Raw genomic sequence first — 25,669 nt, 5'->3', positions numbered from 1 at the left:
AGGTGCTAAAACCGTACGAGACTTTCTGGGTTGGAAAGGGAGCTGGAAGGACCCTGTGGGTCTCCCTTCTGCGGGGACAGCCCAGCTCCTGCTGGGATGCTCCTGCGATGCTTTTCACCCCACAGACCCCATGCAGGGCAGGGGGAAGCCGACCCACAGCGCTTGTCCTTGTGCCCTGCCTGGCCCCAGTGCTCGCACTGCTCCCTGCCACCTGGGGCCAGCCCTGCAGCCCTGCTCCCCAGCTCACCCGCCAAAGGTTCCTGCAGGTGGGTGGGGGGCTTAAGGAAAAGAAAATCCACAAAAGCAGAGACAGCAACACATCTGCATTGCCAGGCTGGCTCTTTTTCTCCTGCACTCTGCCGTGATGCATTTCTTCCTGCCCGGGTGCCAGCCTATTGCAGAGACCTGGGTGCCACCTGCTGCAGGGCAGCAAGTGTGTCATTTCCCATTAATGCCATTTCCCTCAAGTGCTCATCTCTCTCTGCTTTATTTATCCCCTAGCCAGAAGGGGACTTTTCTTCCAATCTTCTCTGCAAATGCAAATAAACCAAGGAGAAAGACACGAGCAGGACCTGTCCCCCTGGCCACCCACGCAAGCATCTGATCACAACCCCCAGTGCAGCCCAGCGCAGCCCTGAGCTGGGCGCCCCAATGTGGTTCTCCAGGGATGACAAAAAATAAAAAATGAGTGGCAGAGGCAGGGACAAGGCCTCTGCTCCCAGTCTGCTTCCTGCAGGAGGGGGATGTTGCATGCACACCCCGAATATCGAGGGTTTCTGTTTGTTCCCCATGAGGGACCCGGGCAGGTGCAGGCAGGACAGGCGTCCCCATCACTCCCCTTCTCCCCAGCTGCACATCTCTGTCCTCTCCAACGCAGCCACCACCGGTGCCTGTATTTTGGTCACAGCTCGGTGTGATGGGAACATAGCCACGGGGAAAAACATTTGCAATTTAAGCATCCGTCTGCAGCTATTTCACTACAGTGCCCAGGGGCTGGGGAGGATGGTGCCCGTGCTGCAGCACGCGGCCGCCAGGAAGCATTTGGACACAGCCAGGGCTGCCGGGAGGAGGTGAATAATCATTACTTTTGTCCAAAGCCCAGCGCCGTGGCTGCTGCCGTTGCACGCCGATCAGATGGAAATCCGCGTGCAGACAGCTGGCGAGCCACACCACACACGCTCCGGCCGCCGTGGGCTTAGCAGCCTGAGAGGGCCCCTTCGAAAAAGTCATTAGCGAGGCTTTCAGGGAAGGAGCGTGCACCGCAGTGTCAAGGCACCGAGCTTGTTTAAACAGAGCCAGCGCGAAAGGAAAAGCTCCCCGGGGGCCCCGTGGGAAGGTTTCCGGGAAGCCGAGGGAGGTGTCTCTGCTCCAAGCCCCCGCTGCCTGCCCGGCGCTGCCGTCCCGACCTGCTGCAGGCAGAGAGAGCTGCACAGGAGACAGGCTGCTGCTCCTCAGCCCGGCCTCGCCACCTTTCCCAGCAAAGGACACGCTGCTGTCATTGCCCAAGGGCTGGGGCTGCAGTTTGGGTGGGCATCGCTCAACCCCAACACTCTGAAATTTTCCCCAAGCAGACCTGGTGTGCATACAGCCTCATGGGCTCAAGCCCATCATTACTGGATCCAAATGAGCATGCTTTCCACTAAAACTACCCTCCTGGCCCAAGGAACAGGGCAATTCTTATGCACAGCTTGTGAAACCGTGGTGCATCGCCGGAGGGTGTCCTGCTGGGACTGCCAGGGTGCCCCGGGACATCTGGGGGGCTGGTGGATGACAGCGGGGCCACCGTGCCAAACACAGCTCTGGGGCTCTGCGGTGACGGTGGCTGGGTCCGGCCCCAGCCCTGCACCTCAGTTTCCCCATCTGAAAATTAGGGATAAATGAGATCCTGAAAAGGTAGTGATTGGAATTAATTACTGTTTGCAAAGTGCTTTGAGGTCCTTGGGTGGAAGGCACCAGCAGAGCGTAATTGTAATGGCACTGTGCAATTGGCCCGGAGGGCTTTGGTGCATTGGACAGGAAGGGATTACTGACTGGAGTTAGCAACAGATGCACGCCTGCACGTGAGGGCTCATTACACAGCTACACATCCTCACAGTGATCGCGTGGAACATGTTTTGTCTGCCGCAGCTTCCACCTGCCGTGGCCGTGCCACCGCCAGTGCCCTGGGCAGGGGCTTCCACCCCCTGTGTCCCACGCACGCAGCCCTGCAGCACCTTCTGGGGGGGCCATGGCAGGGGGTGAGGACCCACCAGGAGACCCCCAGATCTCCTCGCCCAGCTTCCATCGGACCCTCCCCTGCAGAGCTGCATCCCTCTCACCACCCGCTCCTGCCCCATCCCCTTCGCCAGGCTTCCCTGCCTGCTGCCCCTGCCCTCCCCTGCTGCTGCCCGAGCCGTGATGGATGCGATTAATATATGCTTGGAGAGCAGTCGATCCTTCCGTGCTTGCTTTCAGCCTCTGATCATTAATGCCTCCATATGGGCACCATTTCTCCTTGTCACGCCGCAGCTGTATCTGGAGGCAGAGGGAAGCAAGCCCGCTTCCCAGCGGCCAGACGCCGAAGAGGCACGGCCCCGGAGGTTTCCCCACCTTTGGGAAAGGTCAGAATATAAAGAGCTGTTGCCAGGAGGTCCTCGGGTGCAGAGCAGGAATGGAGATCACTGCTCGGCTGCTGCTGGGTCTGCCGGGGAAGGTTTTTGTAGCCTTCTTCTGCCTGGTTCTGAACTCTCGCCATTCGGCTCTCTTCCCCTCCATTGCCCTCCTGCTCCCTCCCTCCCACTCATTTCATTTTTTTGAAGGGCCTCAATTTCTTTTCAGTTTTATTCCTCATTAAAAATAAATACCGTTGCTATAATTTACAGTGAGTTTAATTAGAAATGAGTTACGTGATCTAAGCGTTAGGATTTAATTGCTCGTTCCTAAAACAATTTTCTCATCTGAAATGTCCCCAGTTAATGATCATTCATTAAGCGGGACTGGAGTCCCTGAAGTGGAGCTGGAAGGGCTGCGGATCACCGCCGATCGCCCCCAGCCTGGCACCAGGGCACGGGGGTCCCGGTGGTCAGCCCCTGCCCCGAGGGGCTTGGCAGAGACGAAGCCCCCACCCTGTGTGCTGGGGGGGCTGTGGCGAGCAGCTCCCACCACAGATTTCATGATGGCAGGGGGGCAGGAGATGCTTTTCACGAGGAATGTTGATTAATCAAAATGGAAACTTTTACGGGAAGCATACAGCGATGTCAACCAAGCTGTTTTGTGCTTTACTTGCTCATTTTTATTCCAAAAATGTCTAATCAAAACCACATCTGGAGGCAGAAACCCTTTGCTTGCCCCCAGCCTGTGCCTGGGCAGCAGGGCTCTGGTGGAGCTGGGTGGGCACCGGCCTGGGTACCCCTGTGGGGCTGCAGCTGGTGGGCACGGGGCAGCAGGGATGAGAAAGGACAGCACAGGACAGGATGGGACAGGACGGGATGGGAGCTCTCTCCTGCTTCTCAGTTTTGACCAGAAGTTCCTGAAAAGAGTTAAACTGAAACTAGCACATTCCCGCAAAGAGACTTTGTTTTGACACATCAGCATTTTTTCCATTAAAAAAAAATAAAAATAAAAACAACAAAGGCAACCCTAACCCTCTCCGCTTGGTTGCAAAAGTCCAGCCCCGCTTCTGCTCTGGGCTTTTGGGGGTAGCAAGAGGCAGCGAGAGCTCGGCCACGGGGATGGATCCTGCAGGGATGGATCCTGCAGGGATGGATTCAGCAGTGCAGGACAGGACCCCCACAGACCACCCAAGCCTCGACTCTGGGGGAGGCAGCAGCCCGTGCTGCACACAGCCAGCAGACCAAGCGGGCACCTTCTTCTCCCCAGGACCTCATGGTTGCACTGGAAGCAGCCTCGTTGTTTTCCTATTCACACCTCTCTGGGACTGCTCCGTGCAGCCCCACTCTGTCTCTCTTATTCCTCTCCCCAGCCCCCTCTTTCTGACTGCATTCCTGGAGCAAGAGCTTTCGTTCCCCGTTCCCTGTCCCAGGGCTTTATTTACATACACATATTTATCTACCCGCAAAGCAAGGAAACCTGAGCAACGACTTTGGAAGAGGCAGATGATAAGTAACAGCTCCTTCCTCCCGGCTGGGACCCCCAGCCTGCGGGAGCCCCAAGGAGAGGGGTGGCACACCCAGGACACACATGGCACCCCGCGGGAGGACACGGCCACCTGGCAGCTCGTAATCAGCCACCAATGCTTCCCCGGGTGTCGAACATACCAAGGCAGGCATCTCTTCCCAAGGAAGTATAAAACGGGGAAGAGCAGGATTTGAGGAGAGAGACGTGAGCATGAGTCAGCCCCTGGGTAACCTTGAACGCATTAACAGATGGCTGGGACCCAATGAACAACGTTTGCAAAAGCACCACCGTTCAATCAACAAACCTTGTTTTCTGCGGAAAAAAAAAAAAAAAAAAAAAAGAATGTTAAAAGGAAGCCGCAAGGCCGGGGCGGAGGGGTGTCTGATTGCAGAGCAGGGGCGGCCGCTTCCAGCATCTGTCAGTGCACGGCTTTCAGGAATGTATATATATAAATAAATGCAATGAAAAGGTCCCCAGTTCCAGTGAAAGGAAATGATTTCCTTCTCAAGTGATTATGGGCACCATTATGCAAATAGTAGCCAGGCCAACAAAGCGGCCTCATACGGAAAGGGAAATAGAGCCAGCAAAAGCAGCTCTGGGATCTCCAGGCAGGGGAGAGCAAGATATTACCCATGTAATAACACCGCCGGCGAGTGGTGTGGTGCTGTCCACACGAGGGGTGGGAGCCATGAAAGAAGCTATCAAGGCACTTGTGATGTGTAAGAGTGGTTTTCTTGACAGCGGTGGGAAAAAGAAGAAAGAAAATTAAAGAGGAGAACAGGGGAAATAAGAAGAAAGAGGAAAGGAAAGGAAAATGGAAAAGAGGAGAAAAAGGAAAAAAAAGTAAAAGGGAAAAAGAAGGGAAAGGAAAAAAAAAGGAAAATGAAAGGAAAAAGGGAAAAGGAAAAAAGGAAAAGGGAAATGGAAAGGGAAAAAAGGAAAAGACTTTGGTGCCTGAGCACAAACATCAGGCCCCAGTTTCTCTCTGCTCGCCCAGCCCCGTGCTCACTGGTGGTTTCACAGAAGGACAGGAGAAGCCCAGACCTGCACTGTGCAAGCCCAAAGCTGGATTTGGGGCTGTGCTGCCCAGGCTGGCCCGGCACAGCTGCTCGGCGCTTCCCAGCTCAGCACTGCCACAGTGGCAGGAGCTGCCCCCGCCCCGCAGAGCTGGGCTGTATCCCTTTCTTGTCTCCTTTGCAAGCATTTAGCGGTAGCAGATAAATAAACCGACATCAATCATCTGTGCATAGCAGCACGATCACCTTACGGGACTCATTTCCTCTCAAAATACACAAGTTTAAATTCTATTTAGCTTTCCTTAAATTTTAATGTCTACTTTTGACATAAATATTTTAGCAGTTGGGGAGGGAAAAAGTGGAAACGGGTTAGAGGAGATACCCGGAGCTTCTCCTCAGGCTGCAGAGCGCGAGAAGCCACCTCTGTGCTCCCCATGAAGGGCAGATGCCTGGGCTGTGGCTGGCCCCGCAGCCCCTCCTGGAGCTGGGGCTGGTGTGCAGCCCCCCCACCAAGGTTTGGGTGCTGCATCGGCTGCAGGGCGCTGTGGGGAAGTGATTGGGGAGCAGGGAAGGTGCCTAAGGCACGGCACTGGTTAGGGAGCGAGGACTGACCAAGGATACAAAGAGTATTTCCAAACCCAGCCATGGACCTGCAGGATGTCACCAGCTGCTCTGAGCCCAGTTATCACCCATCAGTGGGGGATGGCAGGCACTGCAGGTGGTCCTGGGGAGGGGGTGCTGCTGACAGCCCCCCACCACACCCCGAGGGCTGCCGGTGCTGGGGCCAGCGCCCCGGTGCTGCCGCGCTCTGCCCGGCCGGGTGCTCCATCTCTGTCAGCTCTGTCGGAGCTGATACGTGCTGGCTTGCCTTCAGCATTAAGCAAATCAGTTTGGCTCATTATTTCTGCAAGACCTTTAAAACAGAACGACCTCTGACTGCAAAAAGTCAGCCAAAGGGTGAGCTCCTTGCCAGGCACGGCAGGGTTAGGGAGGCTCTGCCTGCACGCAGCCACCAGCGAGGTGGGCAGCGCCGCTCTTCCCATGGCCAGCAGCCCCTCCGTGCCACAGGGATGTGCTCTGAACAGTGGCATCTGCAAACATGCCTACGTGTGAGCTGCAACGCCTCTGCCACAGGCCTGCGCCTCCTCTGCCCTGTTTACGTGGAGCTCTGTAAACTCGTCCCAGAGATTCCCGGGGCTGCAGTCAGATGGCTTCTGTAGGTCATCGGCAGTTTGTTTCCTCGTGGAAATTTACATTCCCTGAAAGAAAACGTATGGATAGCAAGAGGAACACGCCCCCGACCTCCTTCCCTCTTCCCCTGATGGAGACGGGGCGCTTTGCTCTCTGCGCCCTCCCCTCACTGTTTGGCTCGGGGGCTCAGGCTGCAGCATCACCGGTGACAATTTTGGGCAGAATCCAGGTGTCTGGAGCTGGGGACTGCTTCATGGCTTAGGGCTTGCTCCCTGGGGCCCCAAACCCAGCCCAGCAGATGCACGAGGGAGAGGAGCAGCTCCAGCAGCCCCCGCTGCAGGCAGCAGCACCCCGCGGCACGACAAGGCTTGCCTTGGGACTGACGTGTGTGCACAGCCCGGGCTCTCCATCACGCTGTACCACATGTGGTTATCTACGGGGGAAAACAGGTGCAGCGTGCTATCGAACCCATATGGTAACCGTTTAGCCTCACTTTGCTGCAGGATGAATTATGGCAGAAGGAGAAAGGCAGAGAGTCAGACCCAGCCAGGGCTGCCGGTTTGGAGATTCTGAAAATCAACCGGTTCTGGCCCAAAAACTGGTCACACCCTGGCCTGCTCCTGCTGTTCCAGGGATGTTGCCTCCCCTAGCCCTGAGGAACGCCAGCCTTGTCCTCCTACAGACACCCAAGCACAGCACAGCCCCTGCTGGGAGCAGGACCTGGGGGGCAGCAGGCAGGAAGGTTCAGAAGAGAGTGGGCTGCTCCGTGGGTGCAGCAGGGGGGCTCTGCTTTGGTTCCCCCTTTCCACCTCTGGAGCACAGCCCCTGCTTGCTGTGATCTCCCCCAGTCCTGCTACTGTGCATTTGCTGGCTGGAGAAACGACCGCCTGAAAGAGAAGCACTGTGGTTTACCTGGGAGAGGGAGATCAATCCTGCAGCTTGCGGAGACCTCCAGCTGGAGGCCATCAATCCCTCTGTCAGAAGGAACTCCTGCTTGTGCTGCTGGAGTGAGCGATGGACTGACCAGTCCCCGTGTTGGTCATGGTGCATAAATAAAGCACTTTGTCAGCCACGCTGAAGGAACTGATGGGCAGCGCCAGGCTTGACAGGCCAGGACAGATTATCCCTCCGAGCTATTAGCAAATTTAGGGATGAGGCTCGTCTCGGCACAGCCCCTCACGCCGGGCACAAACGTTGTCCATCACCAGCAAACCATCTTGACCTCTCCCGAAGAGCCACCAGGATGCTGTTGTTCACGTATTCCTCCACGTTATTAGTTCCAGCCTGGTCTGGGTCTTTTTAACCCTTGGCCTCATGGGCTTACCTTCATCTCAGAGGAGTTTATGGAATGAGATACATGTCCTTGCCCTTTCCAGCCCGGAGAAAGCTCCTCATGACATGACAGAAATCCAAGAAATCAACAACTCCGGAGGTTTGTAATAAGTCTGAATCCTTCCTAAACCCAGACACTCAGCACGAAGAGGGGTCAGTGAACCCCGAGCTCCTTCCCCTCTGCCTCCTGCCATCAGTCTCTGGGTGGATGATATGAAGCAGATGAGGCTCTCCTGGGACACCCAGCTGCTCTGAAGGTATTTCCATGGCTTGTGTCTCTGGAGCATGTGCTGGAGGCTGGGGAGCATCTCAGGGGGACGCCCCGGGGAGGGGAATGAGCCCTGTCCTGTGCAAGGGTCACCTACATGCACACACATGTGCACGCGTGTTCGTGTCCCGGCACACACATCTGTGCAGGTAGGGTCCAAGCTCCTGTTCCTCTTGGAAGACCCTCGGAGTCAGCAACCACCCCCTGCAGGAGGAAAATGCACGGAAAAAGTGTTTAATCCTGCTGGGGACCCAGCACAGTGGGCCTGGCTGCACAAGAGGGGCCCTGGGAGCGGGAGGGAGCCGGAGCAGCAGATGCATCCATCTTCCCTCCTTCCAGCCTGCAGGTAAAATAAACACAGCTTCAAAAACACCCGTGCAACACCACTTTACTTGCTTCTGCAAATCCCGGCTCTGACACTCTCCCTTTCTCTGTCACACACGCTTCCTCCCTGTCCTCCCCGATTTGGCCTCACATCTCTCACTCCTTCGCCTCTCCCGTGGAGCAGCCGGGGTGTGCAGGGGCTGGTGAGGACGGAAACGCCGTGGAGCTGCCCGGGGAGCGGGCTGCCAAGCCCCATAAATAAAAGAACCCTGTTTGCTTTCTCCTTGTCCAGCCCTGTGCAAATATTTACTGCCCCCATGACCCGCGGAGGCAGCAGCGGCCGGGGATGGGGACGGGAAGCGGCGGCTCTGCACGGGGTTGCTGCTGCGGGAAGCATCTGCCCTGCTCTGGGGACTGGCAGCCTTTGTACCACTCCAGCAATCAGCAGAGCGTCTGAAAACCTTGCCAGCTGCTTGAGGACCTCATCCTGAGTTCGTCAGGTTCTTTCTTAATGGCCTTATGGTGTGCTTTCCCAGGGCCAGAGGCAGAGGTGCGGGGTGGGGAGGTGAGCAGCAGCACGCATCCTGCTCGTCCTCTCCCCAGGCTTTGCCGAGGTTTTACGAGCAGCACATGCAGCACTCAGGGCTGGGAAACCGGGGGCCTGGGGAGCTAGTAAAGCGTGTTAGCTCTCCAGGCAGCCAAAACGTGGTACCTGTGAATGATTCACATCCCTCGTGCTGCAGGGTGAGAAAAGTCTGTCAAAAGCAGTATAATGGCTCACAGGAGGAGATGCCCGCTGAATTGTCTGTCCGGGAGGCTCTCGGTTTCACCCAGGGCTCTGCACATCTCTTTCCCTTGCTTGCTCAGTTGGTGTCTCTCCAGTCGCTCTGGGCATGTGCTTCCCCTCCTGCCATGTCTGCTGGCCGCTGGCCTGCTTTTTAATTCAAAGCTAAGCCTGCACATCTGCTCGGATATACGGGCAGCCTGCAGCTCCGGGTGCCCACCTAGAGCAGTGCCAGGCTCCCAAACACCTGCAGGCACCCTGTGCCACGGAGCTTCTCCCACCAACAATTGGGAAAGCCTACAGCAGGCAGGACAGCAGAGCTGCCCTTGCCTTCTCTTTCCCTGGCATCACCCCACGGTGGGTGTATAGCTCCGGGGTGATGATGGAGGGAAAGTGTTAACTGCCCCCCCTCCAGCAGCTGCAATCAACTGGTCTGACTGGGATTTGCTGGTGGCAGGGCTGGGCCAGCTGCAGGACATATAAATACTGCAGGGAGGGGACCATGGCCTGGTTTGGATGCTGGTCAGCTGCAGGTGGGTTGTTGGGGCCAGAGCCATCTGGAGATGAGTGTGGTTCAGATGGTACCAGCGGAGGGGTGGCAATGACGTTTCTCTCCCAGTAAGTCAGTCTGCTCTTGGTCTTTTTCTTCAGGGCTATTGTGTTATGTGTGTCCCCCTGTGGGCTCTCTATGAGGGAGCCAGGAATGCATGGCAATATGAAATGTCCTCCTTGCCCTTTTAGTGTCCCAGGTGCCTGCAGGCTCCATATCCAGCCAGACCTGTGGCTGAACAGATTCACTAACAGCTTTCTTTTGTAATATCTCAGCTTGGAGGAGTTAATTATCTCCAAATATTGAAAAGGGCAGATGGATTTTGTAGGCTTTACTTGGCTGTGTAATTTTGGTGCCCCAGAGATGCTGCGTGGTCTGGCTGCGCTGAGTGACACGCCGTCGCGCCCGGGCGCAAATGTCACTTGAGTATATCACCTCCTTCCCCGCCTGCTCTGCCCACCGGGGAGAGCTGCCTCTGCCAGGCTGTGCCGAGACTGCTAATGCTGTGCCAGCCATCTGAGGACGTGCTGGAGGCCTCCTTGTGAACCTCCACGCTGTGCTTGTAGCCAAGGCAGAGCTGCAAATCCAGTGCTCCTGGCTCGAGCCTGTGTGCAAATGTCAGGGCAGGATTCTCTGCACATCCTGCGTGTGGAGGCAGCGAGAGGCCCGTGCATCCCCGGGGGATGGTGAGGAGCCCTTGCTCCAGCTGGCTGGAAGGCAGCCCCTCTCAGCCCCTCTTTCATCACTCCCCTTCCTCGAACCTCCTCTCTGGGGTTTTGGAGAGCTGTGCTAATGCTCTGGCAGAGAAATGAGGGGTGGGGTGTGAAGCCTTTCTGTCCCAGGGGGTTGTTCCACCCCTCTGGATCTGCTGTGTGTGTGCTGGAGGTGGGCTCAGCCCCTCTCCCTGCCTTAGTGGCTCAGGAACCCACCTGTGTATGTTTGCATGGGCCTGGCTGCGTCTGGGGACAGGGTTTTTGGTGTGATGCTCATGCCGGGGATAAACTCTCCTTGATTTTTACGTCTCCTCCATCTCCTTGTGCCTTGTTTCAAGCAGCGAAAGTTAAATGTGCCATCACATTATCAGCATGCTCAGCCCAGAAACTAAATAGAGATGTTCCTGGTGAACTCACTTTAATCTCCGTTTGTTTGCCAAGCAAAGCAATCTCCCCATGCAGTTATGGCTCTCAGAAGCTGTCGAGGTGGAGGTGACTGCTAAAAAGGAGACAGGCGCAGATTTTTTTGTGCTTGGGTTTAATGCAGGAGGTGAACTTTGTGGGACCTTTGCAACACTTCACTTCTGTTTATAGGTAAAGGTTGACTTCTATGTTTGGGGGATCTGGGTCAAATAGCTAGCGGGGCTGTCTTCCAGGCTTTCCCAATTGTTGGAGTTGATTGAATTGGACTGGGGAGGGCAGTGACCACAATGCTTCCCTCCGAGCCTCCAGCTGGTTTGACTTGCAATGCAAATGCTTTCTCCTGTCACCTCCTAATGATCCTTTTTCCCCTTGCGGGTGTATAATTTCCCCTAGAAGTCTCCAGTGAATGGTTTCCATCACAGTTATTTGTCCCTCTCTTTTCAAGTCTGTGGCAACTTCTATAGAATTGCAGACCTGGCATGATTTGGGGGGGAGTAGATTGAATTGCAGTATTTCATCTCTGGCTGTCAAGCGAGCCTGCATTACCTTCTGTGGGGCTGACAGCAAGGAGGCATCAAACCTGCTGTAATCAGGAAAATGAGCTGACGGTGGCCCACTTTGCAGAGCAGAGCTCCCTGGGCTCTGGCCGAGCCGTGCGGCTCCTGGGCCGGTGGAGAGGGGACGGAGGAGGAGAAAGGAATGCTTGGCTCGGCACAAGGAGGGAGGAAGGGAGAGCAAATGCTCTGCTGGGGGATGCTATTGGAAAGACATCATAGAGGAGGAGTTCATAAATCCGTGGGGCTTCTCACGGCCGAGGCTTGATTCATCTGAACATCAAAGGAGAGGGAAAAAGCCCCTCTGCGAGAGGCTGCGGGAGTTGGGGGGAGAGGGGGCAGCTGAGGCACTGGGGCCCCGCACCTCATCCTGAAACAAAGTGCTTTGAAACCCCTCGTAGCCAGCAGTGGAAAAAAACATCACCTGCAGGATGTGCCGATGTGTGTCTGGGGCCTGATCCACGTCCCAAACGATGGCAGATGATGTTGTGGTGCTGGCTGGAAACACTGACAGCATTGGTGTGCTTTGTACAGTGCTCACCTGGGGCTGTGCGTGCAAAGGTGCAAACCCAGCCTGCTGGCTGCAAAGGCAGGGCTCTGGAGGAACGGCCCTGGCCTGCTTTCTCGCAGCCTTAGGGTTGCCAGAGTGCTTCCCTCAGGCTCTCCCCAGTTTTGGTACTTGCTGTGAGCGTCGCCTGCCCCACGAGCAGCTCAGCAGGAGCACAGCCACCTAAAGCTGTGCCTGGGTTGTGAGATGCTCCTTATCCCAGGACGTCCTCTTGCTGTGTCAGCCCTGTTTTCCATTGCAGCGTGCAGGACAGCACATCTCTGCCATCCTCTGTGGCCCTGCAGGAGGCAGGGGCTGGGAGGAGGTGGCCGGGCTCAGCGTGGCTCGGGCTCCTGCCTTGGGCTGGTGTCAGCTCTGCTGATGGGAGAGGGCAGCCTTGACAGGCGATAAAGCACGTGCCGTGTTTATTGACCGCTGCTTCTGCAGGGGAACTAAACCTTTCCTCCCTGGGGGACTGTAAGGCTGATTGATACTTAGGCAGCCTCTTGCTGTGCGTTTTTCTCCTCTCTGACAGCATTCCTGGAGCAGGCGGTGTGGGCAGGGGAACTGCTACACAGAACGGCTGCTTTCCCTGAGCTCCAGTCCTGGCACAGGATCCCCTGCTGTGTTTTGGACAGGAGGGGACTGGTTTTCACTCCTGGGGGAAGGAGAAGCTGGGTCTGTGCAGCAAAGTGTGGGTCCTGCAATGGGCATGGAGCCACAGGGGCTGCGTACCCCCTCCTCACAGTTACGTGGGTCAAGATGTGCTGTGACACCTGCACAGGGACTGGATTTCTGATAGCTCCAACTCCTTGGGACCTAGGTGCAATGGGATGGAAAAGCCCCCTATGGAGACTTTTCCATTTTCACATGGCTGGATCTAGAGATGACAGCTTTAGGGGTACATGTAGTGCAGCTCCCATAGCACTGCCCTAAATCCTAAAGGGAAGGGCTGAGCAGTGGGTGTGGAAGCTCTGCAGTGCCTCTGGTGTCCCTCCGCAGATGAAGGACGGGAAAGGATTCCCATTCCTGTGGGGACATGGTGCCCCATCATCCTGCTGGGGAGGGAGGCAGGGTGTGAACCCAGGGCTCATACCACTTTGTGTTAATGGTGCTGGTGGAAGAAAACTGTCTCAGCACAGGGCAAGCTGCTGGGGATATATTGGGAAGGGTCCACCTGGAATATATCTGGAATATATAGAGCTTGGGTTAAAGCAGGAGGAACTGGTAATCCTTGAGGTGCTCCCTCCAGCATCACAAAACCTGCCAAACATGCTGCTGGGGACCACACGAGCCATTGCTGATGTGACTTCTGCCCAGGCCCCAGCCTTTGGGTGCAGCACTGCCCTGAGCCACTGGAGCTTCTGCTGCCCCACAGGCTGCAGCGAGATGCACGGAGCCTAGCACATCTCCCAGCAGTTTTTCTTTGCTCCTCTTCTACTTTGCCAAAGTAGGGGAAGTAGTGCTGGAGGAGAAGGCTGTATAAATCAACCTGCTTTATTGCCATGCACTGTTAAACTGCTGCTGCATTTCACCCTGGAGATGGCTGCATTTCAGTGCAGGATGAATTGATTTCTGTATACCAAAGGTCAAATCCTGAGCTTCTGACTTAGTCCTTTCTTAGTCCGTACAAAGGCAAAATCCCCATTGAAGCAAGAATTTGGATATCAGCTGCTCTATAAATAACACAGAAGTAAGTGAGAACTAAGCCAGGCTCTGAAGCTCGCGAAGTGCTTGGAGATCCTCGGGAATGGATGGTCCTGGGTAACTTCTGATTTCGGCAGCAAAGGGAAGAACAGAGGCTTGGATCACAAAGTGGGAAGGCTTTTTCCTTTTCAGCTCTTCTGCAGCCCGACTTCCTCGCTTTGACAGAGGAATCCCTGAGAAGTGCAGCCTTGCTCTGAGCCATTTGGTCTCATCACCTCGCAGGAGCTTTTTGGTGCCGGGAGGATTCAAACGGGCAGGCGTGCAGTAGGCAGGCGGATGAAATGTCTCGCGTTCCCCTGCACTTTGTTTCTCTCTATCCAGCTCTTTTTTCTGAGTTTGGCTTTCTTTTCCCCAAGGGAGGCAGTTAGCTTAATGAGGTAGCGTTCCTCTGATTGTTTCTGGAGATGCAGGCGGTGCCCCATCTCCACTCCCTGCCTCACTCGGATCCTGCCAGATAAATCATGCTGATTTAAAATTGATCGTTCTGGGATGTGGAAGAAAGTGGAGTGGGCGGATTTACCCCATTAGGGTGCATTGATCACCATTACTGCGTGTAATCAGGGTTAATCTCAGGATTAATTGGGGGGATTTGCTGATGGAAACGATTGGCAATTTGTGTTAGTTACTGCTCTATTCGCCTCTAATGGCTTAATCAGATTACAAATTAAAAGTGGCTTCTTCCAGAGAATCTCCCTGGACTTCAGCGGCAACAGCCAGAGCAAGAGGAGAGAGGCGCATCCAGAGCATATGGTTTGCAGCTCCGAGCTAAATTACCCGGACAGGAGGATGGATGGAGAGCCGTGTCTTGCTGGGCTGTGGAGGCTGCAGCAGCTCTGGTGCCTCCTCTGCCTGCGGTACCTGAGCTGGGAACGGCAAATGCATGGTGGTGATGTGCTTTGTTCGGGCATTTCCCTGGGCAGGGGGGAAACCCACCCCTAGCCTGGCTTCTGTGTGCTGTAGAGGCACTTCTGGAGTGGCATGGGGGGGCTCTGCGGGCTGCGACCATCAGAAGCAGCACTTGGGCTCTTTCAAAACAGGGAAAAACTTTAGGAGGGAACGGGCAGAATTTCAACTCGGAGCAAACCATTAAAATAACAGTGATTCTGCAGCAAATAAATTAAGGCTGATGAGCTGAGACTGGTAAAACTAATGATAGGAAGGAGTCCTGTCCTGGAAAGAGATTTGTCTAGTGGGAACTGAGCTGAAAGCATCTGAACTCTATTAGCTCCGTCGATTATAAAGCCAGCAGGGTCTGCCCATGAGCATCTCTGCTGCAGGATGCGGGAGAGGAGTCCTGCAGCAGTGCCATTCATCTCACCCAGGGAGCCAGCACCCACTGGCCAGGCCAGAAATGGGAAGAATTAGGTACTGTCAAGCCCAGCTCTTCTGCGGGAAGGCACAAAATACATCTTTTGGAAGTGTGCTACCATCCATTTACCTCAACAGATGGGGCTGGTTATAACTGGGGAGGGCTCAGTCTAACCTCATTCCTAATCTGGGCTGATATCGATTGAGTTTTGGATATGTGACAGTCAGACACAAGTGTTGGAGATTTATTTATTCAGCTATTTATAAAGACATTAGCAAACGTGAAGGAAGAAAAGAAAGTGGATGTTTCAAGTGGCTGCTGACAAGTTAGAGCAGTTTAATAAATCACTTGCAATAAACTCCTTTACGTGCGGAGAGCAACACCATGGACTTCTTTAATAAGCCACTCATGATGGAACAGGCAACACTTACAGAACAGAAATTCATTTGTGGGGCTTGTTGGTGCGCTCTGCCTGTTCCCTGCTGTAAATTGCTTGCCAGGTATGTCTGCGTTTGTGCGCGCTGGTGAGACCGTGTAAATCTTAGGTCTGCAGCTCCCAGGGAGGGCATCTCTGCCAGGAGCTGCTCCTCATCAATTAAAAGCGGAGCAGGAAGGGGTAGCTCATTCCTTGCTGACACTCCCCTGTTTTTCCACAACCACCTTATCTCCCATCGAGCCAGCTGAGACGAAGCCCTTTTCAAGGGAGTGTATCAGGCAGCCACGTACTTTAGCTGTTGCTGTAAAACACATCTCATTTAGGATTAGGTAATGGCACTCCCTGCTTTTAGCATATCCAGCAGAGGCAGCTGCTGCTTGTCATTTTTTCCAAGCCTTTGAAACGCAGCAGCTCGAGCTGTGGCAGGGCACGGCTGGCCAAAGGACTGGCATTTGTGGAGGGAAGAGGTAAATACCAGGGATGGACTCCAGCGAGCCAAAAGGCGTGTTTGGCCTCAGGAGGAGAGGGGTGCTGGAGGCAGGATGCTGCCCTCTGGGTTTCAGCAGGTCTGTGGCCGTGCTGAGCAGCAGTGTGGCTGCAGCTCAGTCCCAGAAATGCCCCCGAAATCTGGCTGGATGCTGGCGGAGGTGAGCACAGCTGCGGCAGGGTCACAGTGCCTGCTGCATCAGAAAGCTCAGGAGAAAGCCTGGCCTTCTGGTGCCTATTGTATCCAGGGGGAAGAGAAGGAAAACTTTCTTTATTTTTTGTCTTCATACTTGGCTTAGACTGGGGGATCAACAACGTGCTTTGTGCGCGCCAGGCTTTTAAATGGACCTGATGCAGGCTTCGGAAATGTCAGGCATTGTTCTGTCTATCCTGGAGCATTTGTATGAAAAGGTGAAAAAACCCTGTTCAAATAGAGGCGAGACTATCTGACTTGACTTTGAACACTGCTTTTGTTATTGTGCTCCTCAGGCTATGTGGTGTTTTATGAAGGCTTTGCAAGAAATTGCAATAAATATCTTCTGTTTCTAATGTACATGCCTTCTTAAATGCAAACAAAAAGGGAGGAGGAGGTCAGTGGTCATTCCTTATATTTGTTTGCCTGCAGACTAAGTATTCCAGGGACAAAGCACAACCAGGATCTGTGGAAATGGATATTATTTCCTGGGTGGAAAGAATAAGAAATTCTAAACCAAACAAAACCCCTGCATCAGTATTTTTTTAGCATCTACATGCTGGCATATGGCGTGTACAAGAACGACACCTTTCGCTCCTCACAGCGTTGGCTTCGAGGAGATACAACTGTGTCTGAGCCGTTCTCCTCTGCCAGGTGCAATTCCTGAAACCCCTTGGCAGGAGCTAGTGGGGCTGCTCTGTTATTTGTTTTTTACTGTTTCTTTATTAAAAAGCTCCAGACGCGGGCAGGCTTGCTTTGTTCCGCACTTTATTGGTGCCTCTGCTCCCCGGTCTGATAAATGGATTGTCTGAGGCTTGAACTGGGTGCTCTGTTTGACTTCCCTGCTTCCGTGCATTTTTTCCACGGCTTTAATCTTTCAATCTCTCTCACAGTCAGCCAGGTAACTTGCCACCACATGCTGGTGGTTGCCCACTGCTAACCTGTGCCTGAAGGCTCCTTTCCACGCAATTAACAGAGCCAAGGACGTGTGGCTGGGGAGGCGGCTGGAGATGGCTCTCCTCGAGAAGAGGGCTTGCTGGGGACACCTCCAAACCAGTGACTTTCTCTGCTGCAAGGCGTTCCAAAATAGCTCCTTGCAGCTTGAAGCACTGGTTATGTCAGGAGGGAGGCTGCCTGTTTTCCAGGACAGCAGCTTGGCTCATATGTGCCAGGAAGGCACCTCCTGGCCAAGAGCACCCCTCTGACATCCCGGCCGTGCTGTGAGCTTCCTGGGGGCTTCACCCTCCTCTGCTTCACAGCAGCCCACGGCTTTTACTGGGTCAGAAGCTGCCTTTCTTCTGTGCCCCTGCTGCTGTCCACTGTTCTTGGAGAGGTGGGGAGCAGGGCTCAGCACCAGCTCCTGCTGCCACAGCTTTGCTTCCCCGGCCAAGAGAGCCCTTGGCTGCCCACTTAGTGGGCAAGCCACACGTTTTTATGGTTGTGATTATCGCTCTGTGTTCCTCTCTCCCTTTTGGAGGTTTAAGAGAAAGCATTCAGAAAACAGTTTTGGTGCTTGGCAAGGCGGCTGGAGACCCCATCTGTTGCTTCTTACATTGTTAAGCTGCTCTTTGCTTCCCATGCCAGCCTGGTTTCTGTTAAATGAAGCCTCACCAGGTCACGAGAGCCAAGCAGCTCCTAAATTAGCGAAGACATTAATCAGGTCCCATTTGGATTAGTGCGGGGTGTCTACGCCCTCACCCTCCCCTCCATAAATTAAGCAGGTTTTATATCTTCAAGGCTCCTCTGGAATCGTGTCCTCTCTGCCCTCCACCCCCTTCTCAATTGCTGGTGACAAGTATACACAGCTTAATTGGTTGGCATGGAAAAGGGCTGACATTAATTGGCTGTGTTTGGCACGCAGACTTCCCATCTTGCAGCGCCTCCCAGGGATCTTATCAATCCCATCTCCGAGACCAGCAGCTCCGAAGCTCGGCTGCCAGCTAGATGGGTTTTGATTCTTCGCTTCTGATGATTGAGATTTTGCTTGGCTTCCTGGCACTCTGGCTGGGGAAGAGCAGTTTTCACACTGCAGCTGGCAGCTCCTGCGCTCGGTGCACGAGGGCGGAGGGGATCTGCAGGGATCTGCAGGCATCGCCTCCCACCGCTCCGCAGGGCAGGTGGTGAGTGGGCACCAGCCTTCTGCCCTGCACCTCTCCCTTCCTGGGTGTCCACCTGAATTTCAACGTAATGCACCCTATATACTTCCATGGCGTTAGAAAATGAGCTGTAGATTAACATTTTTGGAAGCTGAGGATGTATGTGGGGATGTATATGTTGGGTCTCTGACAAGTTTCAATATGTGGTTAACTTATTTTAAAGGACAAATTCAGTAGTTCCTTATTCTGATTTTTTTTTAATCCCTCCCCTTACCTGATTAATTCTTAGCCCATCTTCATAATTAACAGTGTGAAAGACAGCAGCTGTCCCTCCTCTCCAAACAATCTTTTTACCATCGGGGAATGATACTTGTACTGGGATGAACAGGAACTTTCTGGTAGCTCTAACTATAAAAATAATTTGATGCTTTTTTTATTACCTGGTTATGACTGCCTGCTTTCACTGTATTTACTTAATAGGGTCCTAAATAGCCATGGATCCCTCCTTGGAGCAATCAGCAGTGCTGTATCAGTATTGGTGTCTGCACTTAATGGTGTTTAAAGCATTCAAGTAGGATTACAAAGCAAAACGATTGCCCAGCGGAGGGCTCCGGCAGCAGGGCTGGGAGGGCGAGCAGCTGGGGGTGGTGGTTGGTGTGCCTCTGCATGTGATTGCGCTGCAGTTTTCCATTGATTGCCTCTTGGAAGTGATAAAATTCTTTAATTTAAGCATGCAAAATCTTCCCTTCCATTGTTCTTCAAACAGAACTTGTACTTTATTAAGATGATTTGGGGCTGAAAATGAAAGTCAGCAAAAAAAGAAGGTTCCGAAGGTGAGGTGGCCACCTTCAGACACCTGCAGTGCTCATTACCTCTGGCTCCCTGTGGGACAGGCACCTTTCCTGCCCTGATTTCCAGGGAGAAAAGGCCAGGAGAAAACAGGCCTGCTGACACCACATGAGTCGGTGGCAGATCTGGAACAAAACCTTTAACGGGCTAAAAGAGTTGAAGATAATTAGGCTTCTATGAGTTCTGTGAACAGGGGTAGTTGGAGTGCAGAGAGCAAGCAAGCTCTTAGCAGCTAATTAAAGCTGGGACCTGGCTCTTCCTTAGAAGCTGTGGAGGAGATGGATGTTAAAGGCCCAGCCAGAAGCAAAGGTTCATTTCAAGGGTTAATTTTGTTCTGCCATGCCACATGCAAGACCTTCATGGACAGTCTGGCCCTGAGGGGTGGGGATGACCATGGAGTTATTGAATTCTCAGAGATGGGGCACCCTCCTTTGCTGCACTGGCATGTTCTCACCTGATGCCCTCTCCTTATGCTGTTTCTGCAGCCCTCTCAGGGCTTTCCCTGAGGATCTGCCATCTCAACACACCTTCACTTCGGGAAGCTTAACAATATTCAGCCGAAGCTCTTCATTAACATGATCCCTGGCTCTCAGCAGCTTGTACCAGGAGCCTTTTTCCCTGCAGTGTTTATGCACTTTAGCTATTTGCAGGATGTTGTCATCTCTCCCCTTGGTTGCTGCTTGCTTGAAGTAGGCAGATGCTGCACTTAAAATACTTCTGTCTGGATTCCTCCAGCCTCTGGATCATTATAGCCTCCCCTTAAACTCTTCTCAGTGTATCAATATCTTTTCTAGTAATTACATGCTTAAAGAGCATGCAATAGCCCCGGTTTTAATACACCCTCTCCAGCCCAGTATAAACACACAGCAACTTGTATACAGAAAACAAACCCAAAGCCTTACTCGGGAAGCTTTCCACTCCATCCACAGCTATCTCTCTTGGGGAGTGAATGAGAAAGAGCACATGCTGCGACTGACAGGCTCTCGGCGTCTCTCAGAGCGCAGTTGGACCGCGTTCAACAGCTAATGGCAGCGACGCTGGTGGAAGGACGCGGGGCAGCGAGCCCGGCTCGCCTCCCTGTCTGAGCCCGCCGTGGTCGGAGATTGTCAGAGCAGCCTTTCTGGGGATGCAACATCAAATGGGAATTGATTTCTGGTTTAATAGTCTAAATGCACCGTAGGAACATCTACTGAAGGAAAGAAGTTCTGCCAGCATCTCCCAGTGACTGTGGGCTGACGAGGTGCTGCCCTGGACTGGGGGACTGGAGGACCTGTGTCTGAAGACCACCAGTTTTCAGTGTTTCAGCACAAATTAAGACGAGCATCCATGAGGTGGTTAATGATGCCTGGTCCTTGCCGTGGGGCTGTGCTGGCCCACAAAGGCTGCCCCTGTTTTCTCATGGCCAGGGCTGGTGAGTGCTGACAGCATCATTCCCTGAAGGTGTGAAGCAGGCAGGCTTGCTGGTTCGACCTTGTCATCCACCAGCGTGGGGAGATGGGCTGTGGAGCCTGCCAGGCCCTCCCACGCTGGGCATCCCTCATCTGTCAGAGGGAAATGCAGCTGAAAAGTGTCACTGCATGGTGCTACTGGGCCAGGGACACCCCAGAGTCCAAGGAGCAAATGGTCCTTTGGAAATGACCTCGGGACGGGCTTGTCCCAGGGCTGCCAGCCTGCCACGTCCAGCACTCATTTCCTGGCTGAGGGAAGGAGAGAGCAGCACAGGGGAAATATCCCCGGTGTCAGGTGCTTGCAAATACTGGGGTTTGCTGGTGCGTGCCCTGCTGGAGGGCTGTTCTTCACTGAGATAACATTGTTTTTTACCAAGGGTTTCAGTTTCCTCTAAGCATAACTCACTTTGCTGTTAAGACCTGAATCTCTGCTGATAAAGGAAGACTGAGCTCACAAGAATATAAAGTTTCCAGAAGGTAATTGGAGAACCTCCTCCCTGCCTTGCACTTCCCATCAGCAGGGCCTGCTCCTGCAAGGTGTCTCGCTCAGAGCGCAGCGAGGCAGGGACCCCAGCAGAGCATCCTGTTTGCAGGGGGCAGCTGCGGTCAATGATTTTTCCAGGACTGCAATGCTGTTCCAACAGAGGCCAGCATCTCTGAAATCCCAGGGGATGCTCTGTGGTTTCACATCACTCAGGTTTTCACACTGAGGAATGGGACCTCGGGGTGACTCCTTCCTCCTTTGGCACACACAAAGAGCTCTCTTGCTGTAAGAAATACCTTTTCATATGGCATTCCTTGTTAACGTAGTTCTTCACCTTTGCCCTAAATTAAAGTGTGATCTAAATGACAGATACTATCTGTTTTTATTGTACTACTCATTTTTCCTTAATCAGATATTAACCTTCATTGCTTTTGCAATGCAGAGGCATTATTGCAGGTGAGTGACCAGTCCCAAACATTTCAAAAGTCTGGCTAATCTGAGAAGAAAATGGGCCCAGCAGGAGAACTGCCCATGAGGAAGGAGATGAGCCAAGGGGTGTAGAGGGAAGGAGAGATCTGAGGGTGTGACTGTACTGCCTTTGTCCATCTGACACAGACAAACCCATTTTTTTCTTTCTCAAATCTTTCTTTTGGAGTAACAAATTCTTGCCCCTTTTATACATGTACAGCAGGTGAAACACACAGAAACAGGCTGCTAAAGGCAGAAAAAAATTAGTTAATTTTTGGGTCAAACTGTTCACTTTGTAACCAAAGTTTCAGAGTGGCTTTTTTTTTTTTTTTTTTTTTTTTTTCCCTTTGGAAGATTTGAGTTGATCTGGGGAGGGGAGGCAAGTCTCCCCCTTCCCATCAACCCATGCAATTAGGGAGCTTTTTATTCTGTGTGCTGGTAATGTGGGGCCATCTGTATTGGCTCCAGCAGGTCCCGTTCCCCAGCTCCTGTGCTTAATTGCACTTCCATTGGCAACTTAAGCAGTCCCTGCATGTGTTTCAAATGAACTCCCCACTTCAGGCTGGTTTTACAGATCACCTTTTGTGATTGGCAATTAAAACCCTTTTCAGCAGAGGGAGAACTACTGCCTGACTTTCAGCTTGTATCTCCCTCCTTCAGCTTGCTCTTTCACATTTTCTAATATTCGCTCAGGTCCTTATCTATTGCACAGGCCCTGCCGAGGAGCTGTTTGTCTCCCCCGATGGGAAGCGTGCCTTTTGGGAGAGCAGCTGGGTTTTCCCTGCAGAATAGGACATCTCCAGCTGCGCAGCAGATCTGCCTGGCTCTTAGGTGCTCGTGGGGAACAGAGGCGGAGGTGAGCACAAAAAGGGATGGAGAGTAAAGGAGGGCAGGCCGAACCCAGTGGTAAATCCATCCCCTGAAGCTGCAGCGCAAACAGGAAATGATCTCTTAACGCTGTGCACCTGCATCTCCAGGAACAACATCCAAAAGGGGCCCAAGCCCGCAGCAGGGTCCAGAGGAATGGCGCTCTCGAGTCCAACGCAGGGATTTTTAAGACTCCTTGGCCAGCTCCAGTCCTCACTCAGCTTCTGGTTCCTGCCTTGCGCCTCTGCCAGATGCGTGCTTCTTTCCCTCCCCTGCAGTAAAGGATTTCTGTGCTGTGGAAAAGCACCGAGGTGGCAGCTCTGGGAGCTGGGGGCTGGTGGTGCCTGGCTGCCCGGCACAGCAGCACCGCCGTGTTTCATGCGAGGCTGGTGTGTGGGGACAGCGATGCTGCTGAGGGCTTTCAGCAGCCAGATGACCTGGAACCATCAGCACGGTGAGCTCACAGCTCCCGGCTATCCGCTGCCAAAGCTCCTCATTGGAAAAAAAATATGCGCTCAGATGAAAATGTGCTTATCCCGAGGCTGGGACGGCTGCACCCAGCCCCGTGTGGAGCCGCCCCGGCTTAGCTGGGCGCCATCAGCTGTGATGGGAATGTCAACGGGACCGAAACCAGTGGGACAGATCTCCTGCCCGGCCAGGAATCCGGTCGGGCTGCTGCGAGGCGGGTGGGTGTCAGCACCCACACTCATTAAGCGCAGGCGAGGCTGTCACCTGGCCGAGCTGCCTCCCGAAGCACAGGTCCTACCAGGTCTGCTGGCTCTTGCATTCGGCTGTGACATGAATTAAAGTGTCTTTAAAGATCCAGTGCTGAGGGTTTCCTCTGACCTCGGAGGATCTGACGGGACTTGAAAGGCTGGGAAGATGCAGCTGAACTCACAGCGGAAGGAAGGTGATTCCTTGTCAGCCAGACTCGCTGGTTCAGAGACAAATACACTCCCCTGTAATCACTGCTTTGCCAGGAGCTTCACCTTTCCTTTGCAGTGCAGGCAGTGTCCAGGCAAAGCAGAGCCTGACCTTCGGAGGGATGTGGAGCACTCTGGTGTTGCAGCCACTTCCAAGCCAGAGTCCTCCCCCGTGCTGTGAGACCGAGGTCGGGCGGCGTTCCCAAATCCACTGCACTCGCCCTACAGATGTGGAGGAAGAAAGGGGGCAGAGAGCCTCTGGCAGCAAAGACCTAAAGCTTGGAAAAGCCTGAAAGAAATTGCCTGCAGCTGCTTCTGCAGCAGGATAAAATGCGAGACATGACAGTACTTTTTGGATCGCAGGGGGGTGGGAGAGGTGTTTTCTGGAGGCTTGCTTCCCCTGTCCCATGGGGGCGTCTAACAGGGTGACTGTGGGATTTAGCTCTGTGATGGGGGGATTAGGCGTTCCTCAGCAAAGACGGTTTCACATTCTTTCACCCTGATTTACCACTCGGCGCTCTCCTTCCCTGCACAGGAATCGTCTCGCTCAGCCCCCTTCCAGTTACGGCGTTATAAGGGTTTACAGCCCAGCGTCCTTTTCTAGTGTATTTGCCTTGATTTAATGCTTTGATTTGAAAGTTATTTTTTACAATAAGAGAAAGATGGTCCATGCCAAAAAAAGCAGTTTCATAAAATGCTGAACATGACTTGCATTCTGTAATTGCAAACCTGAGAGACTTGGAGTAATTGACATTTTGGATGTATTGCAGAGTATCGTATTTAATCTTGAAAAGCAGGTTCCAGGCAAAGGAGGCAACTGCCAAACCAAACTCAGACTCCTCGCCGGGTTCCTACCATAACTCATTTTCAAATCCATTCAGCACAGTCCTGAACCCAAATGTTTACGTTTTTGATTTGCTAAGATAATATTCCTGGGTCACCGAAACTGTTTGTCAGGGAGCGTCTCGAAGAGACAGCCGGACTCGGGGATGTGCTGGCCCAAGTCTCGTAGGCGTGCGAGGGCCCTGGTGCTTTCTGGCTCTCCGATGAGCTCCTGGAGAATCACATCTGTCTCCCAGGAATGCAGTTCCCCTGCTGCATGGGATGACTGATATCTCGCCTTGTTGTCCACTTGCTATCACATTGCCTGCCCGATGTCGGTGTTGAGGCTCACGGCTCCGTGCCGTAAGCGCACGGTGTGCAGGCTCCTGCTCCAGGGTGCTGAGGGGCCGTGCCGGTGGCTTTTGAGCTGCCAGGATATCCATTCGCGAGTGTGTGAAATTGCATAAATGTGGGACCGGACACAAATTAAATTTCACAGGAGTGTGACTCAGTGTATGTGTATTTTTGTCGGTGCATGACTTCAGTGCGTGTGTAATTTTATAAATGTGTAGGATGTGACTGATGCTTGGTAAATGCGTCTAAGGCGGGAGAAGCGTTGCAGAGGCAAGCCAAACTTTCAAGTTAACCCACGGGTTCTCCTTTTCCTTTGTCTACAAGTGCAGCTTCTGTAAAGTATCTGTCCCACATTATCGTGGTTTACAGCCCGGCTATAAACATTTGCTTCTGTTTGAAATGCAACAAATATAAGCGGAAATCTGCTCTCTGCTTTATGCGTCCCGGTAAAAGATACCAGTTGAAGTTTTTAAAAAGGCCAGCCCTCTTCTTGCAAACAGAGTGTTTACATTGCCACAGATTCCAGTGGAGCGAATACTAATTTACAACGGTGCAAATGAAAAGAAAGCAGAAAGCCCAGGAATGTAAGAGGGGAATTATACACCCTGACCGTGGAAATGAAGACGCAGCCCTGGCACCACAGCTCTGAGAGCACCGGCTGAGCCGCATTCATAGCGGGCCAAGTTGTGACTCTGACTCGGGTGAGGCCAGCCCTGGAGCTGGTGGTCAGAAAGGTCTCCTCATGGGAGACCTTTGGGGGCCATAAGCGGCTTCTCCTGAGCGAGGCCATCAGCTTCGTGCCGTGCTTGTTTATTGTAGCAGCTCCCAGCATTGTCAGGATCGGGACTGTGCTGAATTTGGTGCTGTATGCATGTGCTGGGAATGCTGCCCTTGTCCTCAGGGGGCTCCCAGGCCTCCCCGGGCTGTGAGGGGAAGGGGAAGGAATCCATCCCTTCCTTCTGCGGGGATGGATTTTCCAGCAGCGCTGCCAGCACGGTTTGGGGACGATTTGGGGGTCAAGGCTGGCATCGATGGGGAAGGGGTTATTATTTGCCCAGCTGCACATCTTTATTCATAACGTGCCCATTGTTCTTAACATTTTGCATATTTCATTGTGAGAAATGGGGCGGGAAGGGGGGAAGCAGTCGCCGCATCTCTGGGAGTTCGGCTGCTCTTTTATTTCCTCCAAGGCAGGCTGCCGCGGGAGCCCGTGGCTGTCAGGATGTTCACATCTGTTCCTGATTTGTGGACAATGGAGCACCATCCACTCTCTGCACATGTACGGTCTGTGACAACTTGACAGCCTGCCCAGGAATTCAGACCGAGCGGTTACTATCCAAAGCCATCAGCGTTGTCTGATCCAACATTAGAAGCAGGGAGGGAGGGGTTTGCGATTTCAAAGAGAGGGA

General features: G+C 53.4%; 2 long non-coding RNA genes across 2 annotated transcripts; one reads left to right on the top strand and one right to left on the bottom strand.

Moving 5' to 3' along the window:
• Window positions 1–5,423: 5,423 nt before the first annotated feature.
• LOC311443786 lies at window positions 5,424–8,725 on the bottom strand. The gene is made up of 2 exons (XR_014697497.1): window positions 7,236–8,725; window positions 5,424–6,391 (listed from the first exon to the last, which is right to left on the bottom strand). It is a non-coding gene; the product is annotated as an uncharacterized lncRNA (long non-coding RNA).
• Window positions 8,726–9,498: 773 nt separating this feature from the next.
• LOC311443708 lies at window positions 9,499–24,413 on the top strand. The gene is made up of 3 exons (XR_014697435.1): window positions 9,499–9,649; window positions 21,988–22,150; window positions 22,272–24,413. It is a non-coding gene; the product is annotated as an uncharacterized lncRNA (long non-coding RNA).
• The last annotated feature ends 1,256 nt before the right edge of the window (window positions 24,414–25,669 follow it).

Source organism: Aythya ferina, assembly GCF_964211825.1.
Source record: "Aythya ferina genome assembly, chromosome: 13".
Classification (NCBI taxonomy): Eukaryota; Metazoa; Chordata; class Aves; order Anseriformes; family Anatidae; genus Aythya; species Aythya ferina.
This window is presented reverse-complemented; position numbering and strand designations above follow the sequence as displayed.